General features: G+C 32.5%; 1 protein-coding gene across 3 annotated transcripts in view; it reads right to left on the reverse strand.

Moving 5' to 3' along the window:
• LOC142323544 (uncharacterized) overlaps nt 1–12,054 on the reverse strand; it is a 134,736-nt gene extending 122,682 nt beyond the window's left edge. For 2 of the 3 annotated variants that reach the window (XM_075363319.1, XM_075363318.1), the window contains exon 1: nt 11,911–12,054. The gene's annotated coding sequence lies outside the window, so the exon portion shown is untranslated. Of the gene's footprint in view, nt 1–10,336; nt 10,733–11,910 lie in introns of those variants that run through there. The other variant, XM_075363320.1, reaches the window with a different exon arrangement.
• Between the last annotated feature and the right edge of the window lie 11,724 nt (nt 12,055–23,778).

Genomic DNA, 23,778 nt, shown 5'->3' on the forward strand with positions numbered 1-23,778 from the left:
ATAAAGAAAAAGGACGGTGGTTTTTCTAGGATCAACCCCTTCGTGATACCTCGTGGCATCATTGAAGCAGCTAGGAGGGCTGGTTAAAGGTACAAGTACGACTGCGACGGGATTATTTGTTGAGATCGTCAATGACATACAGTCGTCTCAATTATGTGCTTAATTGCACAGAAGAAATAGTTTAAGAATTATCAAATAAAGGTGTTACTAATGCGAAAGGTTGACCATAGGAAAGAATGGTGTGGTTTTTCCTTCTGCTGCTCATGTGTTGACATTAAATATACCTTCCTTGCTTGAAAATACATCTTTTGGGCGTGCGAGCTTTTTTACCGCAGCCAATGCGGCGTTTCAAATGCCAGCGCTTTGAACACACTGCGGTCAGATGCGAAAGACAGCAAATCTGCTGTGTGGTGAGGTAATTCGGGCCGTGCACAGATCCTCCTGTTTGTATCAATTGGAAGGGGCAGCATAACTATCTTTCTAGAAACTGCGCAGTTTATAAAATGGAAACTGCGTTTCAGGAGGTGAAAACATTACAAAAAGTCAGCCCTGAAGGAAGAAAAATTATCAGCAACCAAACACCTCGATCTACTTCGACTTATGCACGAGCAACTGATATCCCTTTTTCCTCAGAGGTCAACGCAGAACAGCTACTTTCTAGTCTTGCAGCTATGATTGAAAGTCATAGATACTAGGATGAAATCTTCTCTCCCAAAAGAACCAGTAAAACCTGTCGAGATACAGCCATCAGCGGACGTTGTACCTAAGGATGTCGAGGAGACGATCTGAAAAGGCCAAAAATACTCCTTCGACCAGTAATAAGGCAAGGAAGGTGTGAGAAGAATGTAGAAAAAGTCCGAGCCTGATGTGATGCAGGTCCAATTCAAGATTGAGAAGGCCCTGAACAGAGAGACTGTGAGAGGTCAGTGAGAAAAGTAATGAGACTGACTTTTTACTTACCAAAGTTTTTATTTTTTTCAAACAAGAATATTATCCCCCTTCAAAGTAGTTCCCTTGGGCAGCTATACACTGGCGGAGTCGTTGTTCCCACTCCTGGTAGCAGCGCTGGAAGGCTTCAACTGGTAGGGCTTTTAACTAGTCTTTTGAATGTTCTCCAGAGTTCCAAAATGACGTCCTTTTAAGACATGTTCAATTTCGAGAAAAGGAAAATGTCATAAGGACTCAAATCAGGTGGATAGGGGGGTTGAGGAACCGTAGGAATGCGTTTTGAGGTCAAAAATTCCCTGATGGAAATGGCTGTGTGACACGGGGCATTGTCATGATGAAGCATCCACTTGTCTGCAATGTCTGGTCTCACGCGCATCACTCTTTTCCTGAGCCTTTCAAGGACACCTTTGTAAAACTCTTGGTTGACAGTGTCCTGGAGGAACAAATTCTTTATGCACGATACCCCTACTGTTAAAAAAGCAAATCAGAACGGGTTTGATCTTTGATTTGCTCATTCGACATTTTTTCGGTCGAGGAGATGACGGAGTGTGCCACTCTTGGCTTTGACGCTTTGTTTCAGGATCGTACTAAGATATCCAGGATTCTTCACCTGTGATCACACGATTGAGGAATTCTTGGTCATTGTCAATCCTTCAAGAAGATCAATGCACACGTTTCTGCGATCGTCCTTCAGTTCCGTTGTGAGGTTTTTCGGCACCAATTTTGCACAAAACTTTCGCATGTCCAAATCGTCTGTCAAAATTTGATGTACGGTGTAAGCGTTTAAATTTAACTGTTCACTCATCATCCTTTTTGTTAAACGACGGTCTGATCTCACAAGAACCCTCACACGCTCAACGTTTTCGTTAGATTTTGAAGTTGAAAGTCTCCCTGAGCGAGGTTGATCTTCAACGTGTTATCGATCTTCCAAAAATGATTTGTGCCAGCGGAAAACTTGTGCTCTTGATAAGCAATGTTTCCCATAGGCCTGTTTCAACTTTTCAAAGGTCACACGCGCGGATTCCCCAAGTTTAACACAAAAATTGATCGCACAACGTTGCTCTAAATTCCGATGCTCCATTTTCGTAACACAACAAAAACACAATTTCACTGATAGTGCTGTCAAAAATAATGTGTTGGGTGAACGGAGTTGGAACTCGTACTGAGCATGTGGAAGGGATGAACAAACCGGTCTAGCACAGACCGGTAGACACAGCGTTGCCAGATTGCTCGCAGTGTTAACAATCTCATTACTTTTCTCACACACGACGTAGAACAGAAGGCAATGGAGCCTCCAAAAACACAGAGAACTCCTAAAGAGAGGGCAATCATTTCAGCCTCCCCGAAAATTTCAGCGGGGAGTGCATCCAGTCTAGAATTGGATCCAACATTCACCGCTCTACTTGAGCCGCGGTCATCCGCTGTCGGCCACAGGGCATCCTCTCTACTACCGTCGGTGGTGTCTGAAATAGAAGAAGATTTCATTTCCAAAGTTTCGGATATACTGTCCTCAGAGATAGAGCTGTAAAGAGGATGGAGAAAAGAAGTAAAAAAGGATGGCCTAAGGGTAAACCTAGGCGATAAACAAAAGTGATAAGTTATAAATCAAAAGGACTGTTTTCGTACTTTTTTTTGTTTTGTAATTTTTTACATTTCTAACATGTTTATTTTTAAGAATGTTTTAAAAAATTGCTTGTTCTTTTTATCAGGGTGAAAAATTTTTGTTCTTTATTTTTCTTTTTTTTTGTTTGGGATAAGGACTAATGACCGTCGCAGTCGATGCCCGTAACCTCGAAGAAAAAAAAAGATTATATTTGAATAGTTAAATTAATTTGTTCTAAATAATTAAATATTTCCGTAATAAGCTAAAATTGATATTTAAAAACAAAAATTATCGAATAATTATTAATAAATTTTATCTATGAGGTTTTTTCTTTTTTCTAACAGTAGTAATAATAAACATAAAAAATGATTCATTAGAAAAATACATATATAAATGAATAATTCAAAATGAATAAGTCGATGTTGGTGCATGAACATGCATAAAACTAACTAACATACACTCTGGATATACCAATACTACTAAGTACACAATACGCTGTTATTGAAATGAATCATATCACAACGCTCTGAATATTTATGTAAAACTGCTTGGTATTCATTAGTATATTGTGTACGTATCATATTTTAAAATTGAATTTAAGACACGATCTACAATCATGATTCTGTGAAAATCTTTTCTTTTCTTAAATAAAAAATATATGTTTAACAAATAAATTTATTTCCCGATCTTACTTTCTGAGATATTTTTCATTTATCATTTGGTTGTAATTCTCGTTCCGATTGAATATTTCGTAGGATCGGTGAAGGATTAAGAAACCATTCGCTTTTCGTTTACTCTAGTGAACCAGACATAGGATGCTTGTTATTTTTTAGTAATGATATGATATTTTTTAGGTTTTCGTATCTTACATCAGGCCACTTACGTACGACTGATCCGGTTGCAGCTTTAGCAGAAGGGGAAATATGTTCGTTCAACCTAGTATATTTAACCTTTAAGTACTCATCTCGACTGCCCTAAACGAATAACATCTCTTTTCTCTGAGATTTACATCGTTATTGCGCAACACCTACTTTTGCCGAGAGTTATTCTAATGTTTTTCGGTACAGGAACTCCAACAAACGTAAAGAAATAAGCCATATCGATAAAAATATACATTAAATATGATTTTTGCTTTTAAAATAAATTACACGGAACTATGAATGAGTATAGTACAGCTAAGCAATAAATTTTTTCTATAACATCGTCGACTAAAAGTAGTCAACGAATTTGTCATTATAATATATTATCTACATATTTCGCTTTACAAAAATCCTGAAAATAAAACGATTAATTTACTTTTGTAAAAAGAAATTATTTCGTGGTACGGGATTCCTCTACCGTGCTCTTTCTTCCCCCTCACTTTTCTTTCTCTCGTTCGCTCTCTCTTCTATCCGGCTTGTTTAACATTATTTAAAGCGAACGTTGGTTAAGCTATCGTGTTTTTTATATGTGGATTTAGTATCGGGTTTTAAAAGTAATTCTCGTAATATTTTAATTCAATAAAAGTAGTGGTTTATGATAAGATAAATTGACTGCTTTTAACTACCTGTTTATGACCCTGAGAATTTAGGCTAATAATAATTTTAGTTGGTTTAAAATTTTCCTTTACTCCCATGAATTTCAATATGTATGAGCTTTTTTATTGTCCGCAATTCAGGTCATGTTTACAACTATAACTAACAAATCCTCTACAGCTTACAAAGTTTTACTCCAAACAATTCAGATGTTCTTAAGTTATGCGGAGATAAAAGAAGTACAAATAATTAAAAACATAACAAGTGTACAGGTTGAACTGTACTCTTTTTTTATGTCGATTAGAAATTAAGTAACGACAATTCTTATCTTAAAATTCACTAACATTAAAATTGATAAGTTATGTAGCACAACTATATATAACTAAACATTAAAAATAAATCTACAAGGATTTTTTTTTGGAATATGAACAACCCCTCCGAAGTATAAAATGATTTCTATCAAAAAAATTGTATTACTATTTATTTTTATATCACCCGTTTTATTACTCCGGCATTTCTTCGATCCTAGTTTTTAATTCTTACAAAGAGAGATGCGGTCTAATGTTCAAAAACAATTCTTACGAAAATCGTCCAAAATTTTATTCTAAGATTTTTCCCATTTATTTTATAAAACACACCGGTAGAATAAATTATGGAAAATGATTTGCTATGAAGATATTTTAAGCACCCGTATATTATCAAATATTTTTCCTACATCTTCTTCAAATCTGTCATAAAGATTTTAAGGAAGAACGGTGGCCGTGTTAATTGCGATAACCGCCAATGCTGTAAAATCTCATCTTTTTTTATCGGTCTTATAACTTCTTTGTGAAGTTTGGATATGGTTAGACTTCTAGTCTAATCCGACTAGAAAGTTATAAAGTACGAGTTATATGCTAATATAACTACCGATCAAAAATTTTAAGTGCTCAAAGTCAGAATGATCAAGAATAAAAATTAGCATAAGTTATGATTTAATTACCGTAAGTCAATAGACGATCGACGTTTATGTTAATATTTTATTAGAATTATAGGTTATAAAAAATGAAGTGTTAGGTAATTGTTATATTTTCGCTATTATAGTTTTTTTCCGATATTTGTATATAGATTTCAACAAATTAAACATTTGAACGGAAAGGTGTTTTCAGTATATGTTTAGTTAAAGTCATCATGAGTAACAGAAAGGTTTTTGCCTGAAATTTTTTTTTTTTTATGGAACAACAGAACAAGAATTCTCTATAGGGTTTATCCTGCGAGATATTCTAGCGTATCTGTCTGAGAAATCTTTCACTAGCCGTAACTCGAAAACAAAGCGTCTTCAGACCTATGTTTCTCATTATTTTCACCAGTAGAATATTTCCTGAAAGTTTCTCCGTTTATTCGTTGGACACCGTACATTTTTCTGAACCTGGTTTTATTCGTTTTGAGTTTACTTTATGTATTATAAGCGAGTAAACGCTAAACCCACCGGGTTGGTCTAGTGGTGAACGCGTCTTCCCAAATCAGCTGATTTGGAAGTCGAGAGTTCCAGCGTTCAAGTCCTAGTAAAGCCAGTTACTTCTACACGGATTTGAATACTAGACCGTGGATACCGGTGTTCTTTGGTGGTTGGGTTTCAATTAACCACACATCTCAGGAACGGTCGAACTGAGACAGTACAAGACTACACTTCATTTACACTCATACATATCATCCTCATTCATCCTCTGAAGTATTATCTGAAAGGTAATTACCAGAGGCTAAACAGAAAAAATAAAAAGTCTTGATGATATGGTAAGATATCGTGCGATATTACAGAGATTTGCTGTATATAGTGGATAGTCTTATAATGCGGCTCTCGGATACATCCATTATCAAGCCGATATTCCTGTGACAGTGGCTTTAATTAAATGTCATCGATCAAAGAACACCAGTACATATACATTTAAATCTATCTAAAAGGTAATGATTTTAAACTGGGATTGAATCAAAGATGGCGACTACACACTTTTTAAAACGCATAATCACCGATGATACTAGTCTTTAGGCCGAGCTGTAAGTCCATACAAAATAAAATATTAATAATATGCTGTTTCTTTTTAATGCGATTTATTGCAATCAAAGAGCTGAAATAAAATCGAAGTAAACTTGCAAGCAGAAAGCGCTCAAAAACAATAAAAAAACCAAATACATAAATGTAAGTGCAACAAATTCAAAACTAGATGCGCACTTCGGTTGTTAAATAATATCTCATATCACTAGGTACAGGAAAAGTAGTGAAGGCAGCTACATGTAAATATAAAAACTAAAATTAACAAAAGAAGGTAAAAAACCGCTTTATAAAAAAAATTATAACAACACATAAACGTATCTAATACTTATGGAGCATCGCGAATAGAGTGTTTGACAATATTTATGAACTAGAATAATAATAGAAAAAAATTGTTAATGAAAAATTATAGATCGTTTTATACAGTCAAAAACGGAAAGTTTTCTTAAATACAGTCTTAAATTCGTAAAATTTGTAATCCGACTGATCTCAGAGTCCTTATCAATATTTTTTATACAGGCTAGGATAAGATAAATATTTATCTCAAAAAGTTCGGATAGTAGGATTAACCTCCAACTTCAAAGAAATACCTCTCACGTAAAAAATTTAGACGCGATAAATACGTTTAATCTTTTTATTACAGAAAAATTTTGCAAAAGATTTTTAATGAATTTAAAATTCTAAAAGGCTACCGAATAATAGCCTCCTATTCAACAAAAGATTCCCTCCATTACTGTAACTATTTTTTCTGATTTTAGGTCCTGTTTATTCGGTGAATTTCTTAAATCCTTGGTTTCTAGAAAGATTATTTTGTCAGTAGTCCCCTAGCATTGTTGAACCACGCCTATTTCTTAGGTCTTCACATTATTATAACGTAATTTATAACAAGCTAAACTTTCCTAATCTGTTTCACGAAAGGGTGCAGCAGAGCAAAACATAATAGTACGATGATTCAAATTTAATTTAATTTGTCGCAATCCATTCGAGAAAAAACACTTCTTTTTACTTTTAACAAAAAAAATGAAGTAAAAATAACTTGTAACACAAACATTTTAAAATTGTGATAAAATGATAGATTTATTTAAAAATAAAAATTTTAAAAGTACATTACTGCTATATTAACATTTCATCAAGTAAAACAGAAAACAAATATTTGTTACCTCAATATATTTCTTTAATTCCCCATAACCTGCTGTCTGTTGAACTATTGTCATCGTTTCCCAAATTTATCACAATATCTTCAATAATATTTCACATCACATAAACTGACCGCTTCCCAAATAATTGCACGCTGAATACAATTTTTCCAAGCATTTGCATCTACTGTATTAACACCTATCAACATTTTTTTTGTCATCACAACTAATATATTGTGTTATTACTCCCACCCAATGTAGTCTTTGACTTGTGCCCATATTAATTCTATCGGGTAATATTGCAGCGGTATGGAGAAAGACGCAACCCGATATAATTTTATTATTTCACCTACTTTATAATGAACATATATTTGTTTAAATAATTTTATAAGTTCTACTTTTTACATGTTTTCGGTCTTTTAACGTGTTTCGCGATTTTCTTCTGTTTTAACCGTTCTGTAATTTCCGATTTTCGATTTTTAGAAGCATTTGGAATTTTGTCAGTTTTCAGGCAACGGTACGGCGCATTATCCATTACTATGACGGATCTTTCGTTCACAATTTTGGCAATTTTTTTAAACCGCCGTATAAAATTGTCATCATTAATTTCATCGTGATACTCTCGGGAAGATCTGAATTGAAATACCCGTAAACCACCATTCAGAAACCCATTTTCACTTCCTACTTGCGTTAGTATTAATCGTTTACCTTTTCCAGCCGTGGTTTTCACCCCTGTTAATAAAAACCTTCCGTAAAAGCGTCTTTTGCGCTCTTTATTTAACCACCCGTACCTCTTCCCGTACATACCCTGCATTAACCCAAGTTTCATCTATATAATAAATTGTCTTACCCTCTTCAGGAAATCGGTTAATTTCTCTTGAATATTCCCTATGCCGTGAAATAATATCTTCATATACAATCGGTAAAGAATTATTTTCTCTGGACATGAAACAAAGATTCGTTGACTTTAAAACACGATGGATGTACTTTCAGAAAAATTCGGCAGTTCAGAATCAGTGTTCCCGGCATTTAGTATTGTGTTCAAGTTAGGAAGCTGGTTATTGAATTTAAAATAAATAACTTTTTCCCGACAGCGGTTTCGGTAAAATTCTCCAACTTTTCAATCGTTTTCACACGCTTTCGATTCTATTTAGGGCTAACATGTTCACCATCAACTTTCTGTTTCTTTATTATATTAAAAATTGTTCTTTCGCTAACGCTGTTGCACTGCTGGCTTTCCGAGCAATGTCTGGTTGCAGTTTTAGGGTTACCTTTTTTTAAGGTTTATATACTTTGGTGATTTTTTTTGTCGGAACTACTTAAGGGTTTTGTGGTTTATTTTTCACGACAAAATCGCTTATTGTTAAAACCCAATTGACACAAAAGCACAGAGTAAATTAAAATTAATGAAAATAATACGGAATAAAACTGTTATAAAAATGAACTATAAAACTGTATCGTACGGTACAGAGTACACGACAGCATTGACTGAAATACTTTCTTTCACTGAACTGAATAATTTTGTGAAGCAGTACAAATGATGTTATCGTTATTAAACATTAATAACAAAGACTCGACGAAATTCTTAATTGCTTATCATCGGCATGCCACGGCGCCAGACAAGTGATAGCTTACGATACATTATTATAAGCGTAAAACAATAATTGTACTTGCACGTGGGAGTGACAGAATGATTCAGTCTAACTACTCAGATATAACTCTTTTTTTTCTGCTTAGCCTCCGGGAATCACTGTCAGGTATTACGTCAGAGGATGATATGTATGAGTGTAAGTGAAATGTAGTCTTGTACAGTCTCAGGTCGACCATTTCTGAGATGTGTGGTTAATTGAAACCCAACCACCAAAGAACACCGGTATCCACGATCTATTATTCAAATCCGTATAAAAGTAACTGCCTTTACTAGAATTTTGACGCTGGAATTCTTGACTTCCAAATCAACTGGTTTGGAAAGACGCGTTCACCACTAGACCAACCCGGTGGGTTGAGATGTAAGTCATGTATGCTGAATTCATATTTAAATCTGTTGCATCGTTTAGTAACACAAAGATTAGTTGCAATATTTCTTTTAATTTGTCCTGCGTATCCGCAGTTGTATTTGCCTTTACAAATCAATTTATAGATGCCTGCTCTTTCGACGGATTTAGTTTTATTTTTAGGGCTTTTGCTAACGGTAACGTAGCTAAATCTAGTAAATTGGTCTTCGTAAGTTATGGTTTTTCCTAAACTATGATTTTTTTAAGCTAATTTTATCTTGTTGCTATAAGGAGGCAAATTTTTTGTCCAGTCTTTAGTCTATGTTCTTTCTTACCTGTTATTCTTTAATAAGATTATTTCACTGTCTTTAATATAAGTTCTTGTAATATAGTTTCTTGTGATGTAATAAATTCTTGTGATATAGATATTTTTCAAGGAAAACCATCAAATTTAGTTGTATTCTCAATAAAATCTATTACTCTGAGCGAAGTTCCAGACTGGGTGGAAGAAACGTTTTTAGTTAACAGCTGTTTTGTTTTTATTACTATTTTATTTTATAAACAATTAGAAGTACAATTTTATTGTTATTTCATAAGTATCGTGTATTTGTTTATTACTATTATTATTTTTTTACTGTCAATATTCCTGTTAGATATTTTTTTATTTCTTTATATTTATATTTATCTTTAATATACGTAACAATTATGATTGTTTAACACTTGACATGTGATTATAGATATAGAATTTTTTACTTTTACTTTTTGTAAAAACTTTTGAGTGCATAATAATTATATTTAAATAATATAATTATTTATTTACTTTTACAACAGGCTGACGCCCTATAACAGCTGTGGAAAGGTGATAATAAGTTTTTGTAGCGTGTAAAAAAATGTCATATCTGACCGGTAATCGAACCTGGAACCTCCGGATTATAAGCAGAGATGTTATTTATAACGTAATTGTATAATAATAATAAGTTATAGCTCCTGCGCCTTGCCCTTGGACCGGCCAGTATGCTTTTTACTGGGCTTGCCCAAGAGAAGATAATAATAACGACGACGACGACAAGACAACAACAACATGTATATAATGGAATATTGGTGATAAATACCTGCTGATATAAAAAGTTTTCCTTGTTTCCTTGAAACATATATAGACTTGAGTTTAAGCACTTACAGTTAAATATCATTAATTTCCTGTTCAAATGTATTTATCAGATTTTTATAATCACTCACTTTCGTTACTTTGATGTCACCGGCATTAAAAAACGCAACGGAATAAACAATGTTATTTCATTAAGAGAATAATTTCAATTAAATTATTAGATAAATCATGAACATTGTTGAAACATTTAGGCGAATGAAGAGGAAATTTGACAAAACATTAAATTTTCGCTCTTATTTACGGCGAGATGGGGTACCCTTTTTAATGAATGTATTAAAACCAGTATACGTTTGAAGTCTAATTATTGAAGAGAAAGATTAGACAAAATATTATTTGCGAAAAATAGTTCCTTTAGAAAATTTATCGGGAAAATTAAAACCATAATTTAAGAATTCTAATTCCTTAGTATTGAAGTTTATGGTTATCGATATAAAGTGATTTATATTAAATTTTTATCGTGAAAATAGAGTTCTGTTTTGAAACCGGTAAAAAATAAAACTGTGAAAAATGATGAAAATAACACAAAATTCTAAATATTATATCTAATGTTAATTCGCATAAAGATGAAAGATTTAGCAGTAAATACTGTGGTTCAGTTGTCTAGGATGTATTCGAATTAGAATAATGGAATAAGGTCTCTCTTGTAATCGACCTAACATAATGTAACGCAAATATATATCTATTTCGAGTGTTCTTTTAGCTAAGGAACTCAGTTTAGATACATGACAATTAAATTAACATACTGACAACAATATGATGTTTTCTATACTAGTCTGTGCTGTTCTTTTTAAGAATTAAGAAAACGTGCATTAACAGCGTAAGTTTTATTTTTTTGCAGTCAATTGACACGTATATAGTAAGTTAGTCTGTAAAGGTCTTTCTACTCGTTTAGATAAATATTCCGGTTTATCTGCACAAACATATTGCATCATTAAGTCCCCGATCAAAAGTGTTGTTTTTTCATATTGTTGAATGATTGCCAAACGGGTTACTTTCTTGTTGATCTACTGAAAATACGGAAAGAAATAGGCGATTTTCCTATAAAAAAAATGAATTTAAGGTTTTATCTTCACAACGTAAACAATTTTCGCTTTCTTTATCTTCTTCAACTACAGTTTTTTTTTTCATCACGTTCATCGGTATAATTTACATTTTTCATAAAGCTAAAGATTTTCTACGCATCAACAAATTGCAATGCCGATGTGTAACCTTTTTTATTATAAGAACCTCTCCTCGCAAAGTCGTAGATGGATTCGAAGAGATGGAAATAAAAAAAAAATTGAACACTTAAAAATGAAAATGTAATTGATACTTAATTACTCGATCCATTTACTTGTTTTATTAATACCTGAATATTATCAAATAAAGAAACCATAAGCCAAAATCAAGTATGATTATTAATTCAGTTTACGGGTGCTTCATTCCCCGAAGAAAGAATAAAAAAATAAACTATCAAAAAAAAAGAATTAATTATTATTTTTATATTTCAATAATATATTAATTATTAAATTTTTTACTTACATCAACAGCAACAAAATTTCATGAAATATTGCACGTTGAGTTTTTTTTTACTGGTAAATCTTTTTATTTTGATTTAAAAAACGTTTATTTTTCTCATAATTACATTAAATAATAATTACCGATTACTCTCTTCAAACAGCTTAATTTCTGCACTGAATAGTTTTGATGTTTCAAATCGGAAAAATACATACAGTTTACTTTTCTTTTTTTTATATAAGAAAATTCTTTGTTACTATTTGCTGTTTACACACGTGCGCGCACAGAGAGAGAGTGAGTGACAGAGGTGTGTGGCATTTCCATCTGTACCAATGCTCACTTAAATCCTAAAACCATTTATCGATCTAGCTAATTATTTTAGCATTGCGTTTCGTAAACTTCATAAAACTTTAAATGTAGATTTTATCAAGATTAAGCCATAATTGTAGGAAAGGGAAGCATTATATTGAAAGTAAAGCGAGTCCTAACTTAGGGAATTAATTTTTTCTTGTGTAAAACACTTAACATATACGGGACGATCATGACCGTTACAAATTTCTGTCATAACTCTTGTGTCATGTGCAGAGGAAAAAGAAACACACAGACCGAATGTAATGACGTCATATCGTATCTAACATTTTTCTAGTGGATGTTATTTTTTGTATTATTTAGCAGTCAAGATTTTTCCGTAAGAAATGTTAAAAGTCTTACAAAATTTTTTAGTTCAATTTTTACTTGTTACATCATCTACCGGTCTGGACCTAAATTGTTCTTATTCTGAAATTTTGAATTATTCACCAAGTCATATTCTAATTGTCTGCAAGCCTTATAAATTGTTCTTGACTGTAATATGGACAACTTTATCTGCAAAAACATACTGCATCATTAATTCCCGGATCAATAATGTTGTTTTTTCATATTATTGAATGATTGCCAAACGGGTTACTTGAGATATGAAGAAAATGAATTAAACAAAACCATCTTCTCGGTGAAAATAATATTTAGCATTGTTGTCAAAAATAGGAGGTACATATATTTATTGCCTTACAGTATCTGCCACAGTCGTTTTTACGACTGCTTTTATCTAGTGACGCTTTCTCGACAATAGTGATGTTTATTGGATAGCTTGTTCCTGTGGTGAACATTCTCTGGTAGGCCTGTATATCACATCTATTTTGACGGGCTCGACACACCGGTATGTGATAGTATATTCAGCTCGGTGAAGAAGGAAAAGGGAAATCACTTCACTTCTAACTTTCCATTGTAATCCTCAAGCAAGCTAGGCTTACTTTGTGGCGCTCTAGAGGTGCACACATCAAAGAGTGGAAAACACCTGAATGAAGAATTTCTACCTGGACACAAAGGACTGGACGAGCAGCAGATCTCTGAATAGGCTGCGTTCAGTCGTCGCAAGATGCAAGACAAACTTACAGAGGTGGGGTTTCACCGTGGACTCTGTTTATATTTGACTGTGGTGATGTGCAGACTGCAGCCCGTTTGCTTCAGTGTTATTTTTTCCCAGCCAAATGCACATAGAAGGAACTGCTTAAGGCGACAAAGACTGCACTTGGAAGTCGCTAATTTTTGGTACACTATTGTTTAACTTGCCTGGTGAACTGTGATATACTCTGTTTTAGTTGTGTGTATATATCTGTATTATACTTGTTTTCATGCTCTTATGTATTAATCCTTAATGTAAATTTTTTTCCCAACATTTTGTTTGATCTAAACCTTCCGATGAAATTTTCTGATTTACCTTAGATTTAGTTTAAAACATGCTTCTGATACGATTATAATAAAAATAATAATTGTAATCCTGTCAGAGAAGGCTTGATTTTTTTTCTTTTAAGAATGGCTTTGCCTTTTGTGGAACGAAGTTTATTTCCTACCCGGTCGTTAACCTTGCTGTTACGGTACTTAATAACCGTACAGATAATTTGAACACGTGTCTTGTGACTTTTCCTGGTCGATTTATTTGTTTCTAATTTGTTCTTACCAATGCTACCAACTATTCGGTTTACCGATTTAGCTAAACCTCAAGAAGGAGAGTATGATAATTAGTAAAAAAAATTGGCTATGGGATTTGTTTTTGCATTTCTCGACGTTTCATGACCCAGGGACCCCAAACAAAAGTGAGGGTAATGTACGTGTACATTACCCTCACTACGTGTAGGGTAACATACACGTACATATATTTAATGTACACGTACATATATTTACGTGTAAATATATGTACGTGTACTGGTGCGTTTGAAACTTAACGTTTGACTGGATACACCGATTTTGATGAAATTTTGTACAGACACTCGGGTGTATGGGGCAATTTGTAGGTAAAGTTTGAGGTAATCCAACGGGTTGGTCTACTGGTGAACTCGTCATCGCAAATCAGCTGATTTTGAAGTCGAGAGTTCTAAGGTTCAAATCCTAGCAAAGGCAGTTACTTTTATACGGATTTGAATTGTAGATCGTGGATACCGGTGTTCTTTGGTGGTTGGGTTTCGGTTAACCACACATGTCAGGAACGGTCGACCTGAGACTGTACAAGACTACACTTCATTTACATTAATAATATCACCCTCTGAAGTAATCCTTACTATGGTCCCAGAGACTAAACATAAAAAAGAGGTAAAGTTTGGGGTCAATATCTCTAAGCGGTGGTCAATATCTCCAATTTTATACATATATTAAATTTTCTGAAGCATCAGATGTAAAATAAATAATAGTAGTTTTACTGTAGGTGTAGGTATAGATCATCCATCCATCTTTGGTCTGTTGCAGTAGTTTTTGTGCAGTTAAAAAAAATTAATTTAATCCTTTTAATAGAATAACTATTTGTGGTCTGCGTTCTGAAAACTCCTAAATACAAGTACTGCTAGTATTTTGTTAAATTAAAAAAAACTTTTTTTTTTTTACTGTTAAAGGTTTTTCGTATTGTGAATAAATAATTTTGGTTCACGCGCTGCATCGAGATACAAAATTTATTTAGCTTCCTATTTCTCTCCACCCTCTTCCCAAGCGATTTAAAACTTCATAAGAGTCTAAATGGAGAGTACGGGTGTTTGGAAAGTACAGCGTAGTTTGGATGCTCTGAATTCTACTTAAGACTTTTCCGAGCAGACTAAGTACATACTATTTTTATTGAGCTAACGGTATATGTGTTGGTTGTATTATATAAGCACATTTAAAGTATTTATAATACTTTATAAGTGTATTTTTTAGTCTTACTTTTTTTGTGTTTTTTTTTTGTTTTTTTTTTTTTATTTAATTTTATTACTTTATAAAAATGTAATATTCTGTATAACAATATTGGTCGGCAGTTGAAGTTTTATTAAAATCCTGCAAGTAAGGTGTAATTTAAGAAATCCTTTATTGAAATTTTGCAAAATATTGATTGTTATACTTCTAAAGGTACCAAGCAGGTTTTACGTTCTGTTATGATTTTTTTTTAAATTACGTCATTTACATTTACTTTTCTTAACTCATTTATTTATTTTAGAAAACATGAAAGTTCTGAAATAAAAGCTTCGCGAGTAAGTTGCATCATCTAGATGTAGTTGCCTGCTAAATTAAAATTTTTATAGTAACCGCTATTTGTTGAACCAACAAGTGTGTATGAGTGACGTCATAAAGTTTAGAATGAAACCTTAAAAAATAGTTAAATATTTATAAAACTGTCACGCAAGTAAAGTTATGTTTGCTGTCCATCTGATAGACTGAAACTTTTTTACGCTTCATAGATAATTATTACAATTATAATAATCATTGAAAGTTGACAGCCAATTCTTTTTTTTATTTTACTTTTTCTACCGCTCTTACATTGTAAATTATATGAAACACGAGTTGTGTTTACTGTTAGTTATTACTATTATTTTTTTCTTTTTTATGAACAGTAAACCGAGCAATAAATGTAAACGGTTGGGAGGGGAACAAGGGAGTTGATCTGCAATGACGCTAACCACGTGACCGTCTTCTGATAAGATAGATTCGCGCGTTATATACGTAACACGCCCGATTAAGTTTTACCTGTATTTGATTTTAATAAGAGCAAAAAAGCACGCATCTTTATATGCTGTATTTTATTGCAGTTGTAGAATATCGACTTTTTACCCCGTATATATTCGTTTATAAACAGGTATTCTTAAATTCGCGTGTATTTAAATTCTTTTACACAGAATTATTTTGCATAATTTTATTACTTCAATAATAAAGTTCGTTTACATGAAGAACATTTTTTTCTTTTTATTTACCATATACACCCATGCACTACATGCACCCAGGTTTGGAAAACTGAAAAAAGTAAAAAATAATTACTTTTTACATTTTATTAACGATGTCGCCATAGAAGATTGAACGTATAACAACAGCGTTTGTTATTTGCATACTGTCAGTCTATACAGTAAATATTTAATTAAAAGCATAGAAATTACGGTAGATACTTACCTTAATTACTACCATCAATGCTCGAGTCTCCTTGCAATTACCTTCGTAATCACTTAACAACAAATAATCTTCCTCGCTTGCATCTAGAGCGTTCGAAATGCAACATTTCTTGAACGATTTTTTAATCAAATCATTAGATATTTCTGACCAAGCCGCGATAATCCGCTCATAAATCTGTATTAAAGACAGTTTTTTTTTTTAATTTTACCAGATTAGTCTCGTGTGTCGTGTTGATCATCCGTTTTGCGTAGTGTTTACGGAGTTTATTTTTAAACTGCAGTGTTAGGCAGATATCTACTGGTTGAAGAACAGATATCGTTCCACCAGGAATAATAACCTCCAGGATCCGATAATATGATCCCTAAAACTGTGCGTAACAAGTATGGAAGGTTTTCATACTAAAGCGCTTGGTCGACGCTCCATTTAATCCAATTCAATTCTAATTCATTCATCTCTTTTCTTGTTTTCGTACAACAATATCGGATGGAAATTTTCACCTCTCGGTAGATTTTTCTTTTAAAAATTACGTACGAAGGTAATTTTTTCCTCTTTCGAAAGTATTGTCAGCATCACCTAGCAAAGTTGCTTTTCGTAGCCGGCAGTTCGTTGAACACTTTTTGCAGCTACTCCTTTAATTGTTATTGTTGATGGCATTCAAAAATCACCGTTGTCTGGTCCGTATTCTCGATCCGACTAAAGAATAATTGTTCCTTTTTCGTAAATTTATTACAGATCTTTGAAACTTTGTAAATTTATCTTCGTATGCTTCTCGTAGCTGTTGGACAACTGTCTCCCTTATTCGAATAGAAAAACTTTGCCGTCAAAGAAAACCGAGTACCCAGTTTAAGACTTGCTTTAAATTCATCCTTACCGATATTTAATGCATCGGCGATTTCCAGGGGTTTCATCCGACACGTGAAAAAATGATTATTAAATGATCGATAAAGATATTTTCGTATGAAATAAGCCTATATGTGAGAAAAATACAAAGGAATCTTCCGATAAGTCTGGCGCCGTGTCTTTTTTTCTGTTACCGGTAATTCCTCATAGCCAAGCTTTTTGTTTTATCTGAATCATTTTATTTCGCCGGATGTAGTAAAAACAAAGCAATTTGTATTATAGTTCTGTATGGATTAAAATATACATAAGTTTAATTATTCATCAATCTGAAATTTTAAAATCCGTGTACGACGCGCAGGATATTTTTGCAACCGTCATTCCAGACAAATTTGTGCGAAACGGTAATAGTGAACTCTCTCAATAACAAAACTAATTATGCCTTCAAATTTTTATGTTTTTAGTTATTCATTAATTATCAGTGACACCACACCATTTTTTCCAAACACCAACTTTCATATTATTTTATGTGTAATTTACACATTACTTGCAGTTGAATTACAGAAATTTAAAGTGAATCAATATATATATCTTTTAAATGAAATAAATTAAAATATTTACGTACTTTAAAATATAAAATACATGATTTATTATTATCGGTTATGTAATAAAATTAAACGAATTTTGGGAGATAGTAAACTGTATTTTATTACAGCATAATTGTTTTACAATACTTGAGCGTCTCAGGGAATTGAATTTGAAATTATAAGTTGTGGGTAAAAATAAATACCGTTCGGTAAACCACAAATTTAATAACCCGGTTCCTGAAGATCGCTGAAATTATTCAAAGCTGGGTGGAGATGTCCTTTGGAAGTTTAATTCCATGCCGTTTTATGACTCTTAAATTAAAAAAAGATTTATGTAAATAAGTAAATGAAACTGACTATCGGTTATAAATCATCGATATACAGCTTAAATCACTATTGAATCATCATTAAAGTCGTCGTTCGAACAAAAATAATAATAAATGAAGCGAACGTCAGTTGACATTAAAGAACTTATTATGTTTAGATACAATTTTATGTCGATAGAAAATCAGAGTTTATCTAATAAGCACCTTAGCCGTTAATTTGGCTTTTGGTGCAACGCTTAAATTGAGAACAGAGTCCTTGGAAGGTTACACGGGCACAGAGGATCATTAATCCGCTGATTTCAATAAAGCGACGGCTGTCTACCGGCTACTAAAAGGTGCCGGCCGGTATGAGTCGCAGGTGATAACAGGACGGCGGTCGCCTCACTTCTCATGGTTCTAATTCAATAGATATGGAATAAAGGATAAGAAGTGGAGGAAATAATAAGGAGATGATGATCGATCCATAAAAAAGTTGTCTCCGATCGAGTAGTTTATCGTCTTTCTCAGGACGCACTTTATCATGTTATCTTACCCCGTGACCGTAAAATACATATCTTGTTTATATATGTTACTATAATAATTCATGTAAGGGTTGTTGTTGCCCGCATTTTCCTTATAAACGGGCCGAATTATATATTAGTCAAATTTTCGAAAATTCTTCCTACTTTTGCAAAATTTTCAAATAGAGCTTTACGTCATTCTCGATGAATTACACTTTGTTTTTTCTCTCGCGTAAATCTTAAAGAAAAATCGATGAAAATGACGGTTAAAAAAGTTTTAAAATATTTTCATTAACTCTTGTTCGACACTCGACACTACACTTATTAAGTCATGTCGGTGGTTCTACTACAATCTGTAAAAATATCACTTACGATGGTTTAAAAAAAATCGTGTCAAAAAGTCTATAAAATTTTAAATAGCTTTCGTGCTCTCTTGCTGAAAATTGTTTCTCTTGACGTTGCGACTAGAATTACGCTTAAGAAAAGCGAGTTTTTTTAATCGACCGTTCAGATGCTTAACAATCTTTTAATCGTCAACCCTTATTACAGTAACGATTTCTTCTCAATTATGAGTCTCGGCGTTACAGTTGCGAGAAGAATAAATTTCTAATTTTTTGGTTATTCTAACGCCTATACTCACAATCAGGAAGCGAATGACATCGTATCTAGTGCTGAACATCGAGCATTCTAATTATTTGTAAGATTCAAGCATTTTGAATTAAAATTCCCTTACTTTCGTGTACATCGGACAAAATAGTACCGATCCGTAGTCGATGTTTTCAACCGGTCCACTACTCAACCCCATGTGTGCGGAATTCTAATAGTAATTTTTCCTATTTGAATGGTAATCCGGTAATCGCAATTTTTCGTATATAATCTGAGTAAATTCTACGATATAATTTCTTTCAAATTTGCTGAATTTCATAATTATTTTTACGAACATGGATGATACGCGCTACAGTATAAAACTAGATTTATGTTTCATAATGCCGATATTATCGGCAAATTACCCTTGTATCTAAGACAGAAATAGATATTCTACTCGGTATCTACAGGAAGTAACCTTAATTCGTAGAGACGGTTACGCTTGGTGCGCTAGGACACGTAAAAAAAATTACTAGTTACATTTATGTTGTTTATTTTGGTGTATCGTAGCGATATTTTGGTAATTCCGATTCGTAACGATAAATAATCTAATTTCCCCGAATTAATTACGATTTAAATCTGTAAATTGATTAAATTTCTTTAAATAGATTCTTATAATCGAAAGTAAAATAGATTATTCAACAGAAATTACTATTATTACCACAACGTCGCTGATCACGCGTCACTACATTGATCGGGCTTTATGAAGAAGTGGTCTTCAATATTCGAATCTAACCGCTACAACAGCCAGCAAATAATAAAATATAAGGAAAAAATTTCTTAGAAAAAATATCACCCTTTTTAAAACCCTATTTATAATTAAAGAATACATGAACCGACTTTAAAGGCCAGCGACCTTTTTTTTTTTTAAAAAAAATGAAAGATAACGGTCCCTACAGGACACATCATCTACATTCACATGTCCCATAATAGATAAGATAATGACGGTTCAACCAATTCGAGTAGGTAAATAAAAACATAACTCTGACAACGGTTTATTCCTTCCTGTTGGAATGAAGGTAGGGAAGTAAAAACTAAATTAAACTACTATATTATAACTCTAATCGTAAATTTATTTACTTTACACTTTAAAAATTATCTTTACCGGATTGTTTTCGCATAAAGTAAATTACAAACCGTCTATTGAAATCTAGATAAATGTAAAAATATTTTTAGAAACTTTAGACTGTCAAAACTTCACCACAGATTTTCATGTAGCTTTGTAAACGATCTTTTACAATTATTTGACTTAGGTAGATCTGAATGGAAACCGTGAACAAAAATTATGAAAACTGTTAGTACAATCATCATATAAATGCTTAAGTGAATAAGTTATTTAATATTTATTAAACGATTGTCAAATTATTATTTATTATTATTACCGATTGATTTTTATTAATATTATGTGATTTTTATTATTACTATTCTTAGGTTAAATTAAATCAAATCTTGAACTATTTAGAACACAATATAAACAATGATTTTTTTTAAAGGCATGTATATTTTAAAAACTCATTATTTTTAATTTATTTCCTAAAAAAAAATGTATTTTTTCTAACTCTGCATCTGTTCAGGTAGGATTATTGTACAGTATACGTATCTACCAAATTTCAAAACACCGAAAAGCATACTTTCTGAGTAGAAAAGAGAAGTGCGAGCCATGAATGGACCGGCCTCCCAAAATTTGCAAAGGTGACATCAGTTCCGAACTTAAGTGAATCTAAGAGTCAACCGTATCTCTTCTTTTTAGTAAGACCGCAATTAGCGTAATACTTAATATGGTGTACTATAATTTTGATTAATTACAGTATACGGTCATTAAACCTTAAGGTTACACCTCTCGTTCTTTAACAATAATAATAAATTACGGTACAACCAGTAATCCTTTTGACTTTAAAAGGAGTTCGTGGTGACAGGCTCGTAAGTTTTTTCTAATGTACACAAAAATTTCCCTAATCGTTAAAGATATTAAGACAAACTGCTTGTGATTTAGAGTTTTGCCGCGAAGGTATATAACAAGCAGACCACTAAAATTTCCCTCAAACGGTTAAGGAGCTCTCAACTTTCGTGTTACTACGTTTAATTCTTATTTAATTTGATGTTAGATTTAAACTGGTGTTTCTGTAATCCACTTCGACCGATTTATCCAAGAAAAAGGTAATTCTCTAAAAATTGCTGAGAGATTTTATACACCGTAGGTACTTATTATCATAAAATTCTAAAATAACAATGTATGAACGTTATATATTATTCGTGAAAGTTCTATTTAAAGTTATAGTAAAAACAGATTAAACTCGCAGTAAATAAAGGCCATTGGAAAAATAATGTAAAAAAATAAACTTTTTTATGACGACAATGGTGTATCAGGAAAAGGTAAAAGACATAAATCATCTCAAGGAACGTATCACCAACACGATTAAAAGCATGTTCCAGCTCTACGTTTAACACAGCTAGAGTACGCTTGTGTTTTGTATCTTTTGCTGATACAACATGGCCATCATAAAAAAAAGTTTATTTTTCTACGTATGGAAACTTACGGGGTTACGTATTTTTCAGCAGCGGAAGACACGCATCGAAATGTGTTTTCAAAACGATGGTAGTTATGTAGAGCTTATTATATAAATAAAAATGGTTTTCATTAAAAAAATGCTAATTTTTCTACATATGGAAACTGATGGACGTCTTGTATTTGTTGGTTTTCTGTTTTTTTAAATATCCGTATACCTATGATTAGATAATTTTTAAGAACAATAATTTTTTACGCGACTGACCAGATCACAATTAAAGTAATTATTCAAGATTAGCAATGCTGAAATGAATCGTTTCTGTTTCGCAATATTTCATCTATGATAAATTAATATGAAACTGTACGGTTGAAAAATTTAGCTATTTGGTCAACCCACCGGGTTGGTCTAGTGGTGAACGCGTCTTCCCAAATCAGCTGATTTGGAAGTCGAGAGTTCCAGCGTTCAAGTCCTAGTAAAGCCAGCTATTTTCACACGGACTTGAATACTAGATCGTGGATACCGGTGTTCTTTGGTGGTTGGGTTTCAATTAACCACACATCTCAGGTATGGTCGAACTGAGAATGTACAAGACTACACTTCATTCACACTTATACATATATCATCCTCTGAAGAATTATCTAAACGGTAGTTACCGGAGGCTAAATAGGAAAAAGAAAGAAAGAAAGAAAGCTATTTGGTCGAATAGTTAAACAAAAGTGAGGTTTTAGCTCATAGTTAATAAACTTTTAAGAAATTAAAATTTTAGTTATTGTAATCTATTATTAAAATTAATTATTATTTTAATCAAATTTAATTATTTATAAATTTAACTGAAAAAGAGCGTGTAAAGTAATTTTCCAAAACCAGGGACACGGTCCGATCCTTAGTAAAGAGGACCTCAGTTTTTTATTTTTTAGCGACGTTGATTCAGTAAGATTTATATATTGAATTAAATGTCACTATAGGCCGCTTCGAGTGTGTATAGGCACATATATTTTATGACTCGTTCTAAAAATGTATAAATTAATGTAAAAGTTAGCAGGAAAACACCGTCGTGTACTAGAAACGTTTCGTCCATCTGTAATCAGAGAAATCAGCGTATCGATCTTATAAAATTTAGATTTTGTCTGCGTGTTGCTTAAAATAGGTTTGTATCTAATATATATTTATATTTAATACAAAACTGAACCGAATTGGTTTTGCTTCGTTAACTGAGCATAATGGCTCATTATCTCAATTTATATTCGTTCGTTTATCCCGTTTGTCCGTACATCGCCCAAGAACTGCCGGAGAGGTTTTAACGAGACTTAAAAACTGAAGTTGTATTAAAACTAAATGAGGTTATAGTTATATCACAACTTAAGTATTTTGAAAGGATTTTCTTGAAAACGAGTAGTTTATTTTAGCCGTTTCGTATTTTATAGGATATTAATTAAAACCCACAAAACGTTTTACGAAATGATTACATATATATATATAAATTATTTTAATTATTTAAAGGGGTATATATATATATATATATATATATATATATATATATATATATATATATATATATATATATATATATATATATATATATATATATACATACATGTAGTAGTGGGGATTTGCCGGTTGAAGCATAAACTTTAATGAATTGAATTAATGAAATGTGAGCCCACTATCACTGTGTGGGCTGAGTTTGAACTGAATGATTCAGATCAATCGAATGAATAATATCACAAAAATAATAGAATTAAATTTATATTAAATAAAATAAAATAAATTTAAAAATTTCTGTGTATTAATAATGGTCTCACTGTGGGAGACTGCGTGTGAAATTAAAGCGGTGAGGTGATGCCAGCACTTCGTGCGAGGCTAGACCGATCTTAACCATCACATAGTAACACACTAGATGCCCTTGGGGCGCTGTTTTGGTAGGCACAATGGGGTGCTCTTATAATATCACTGAAAACAATCTTCCGATTTTCAAAATTCAAACGGGATGTAATACAAAATGTATGTGATTTTGTATAAGTATAATACAAAATCACGATGGAACCAAACA

This window comes from Lycorma delicatula, chromosome 4, assembly GCF_047948215.1.
Source record: "Lycorma delicatula isolate Av1 chromosome 4, ASM4794821v1, whole genome shotgun sequence".
NCBI lineage: Eukaryota > Metazoa > Arthropoda > Insecta > Hemiptera > Fulgoridae > Lycorma > Lycorma delicatula.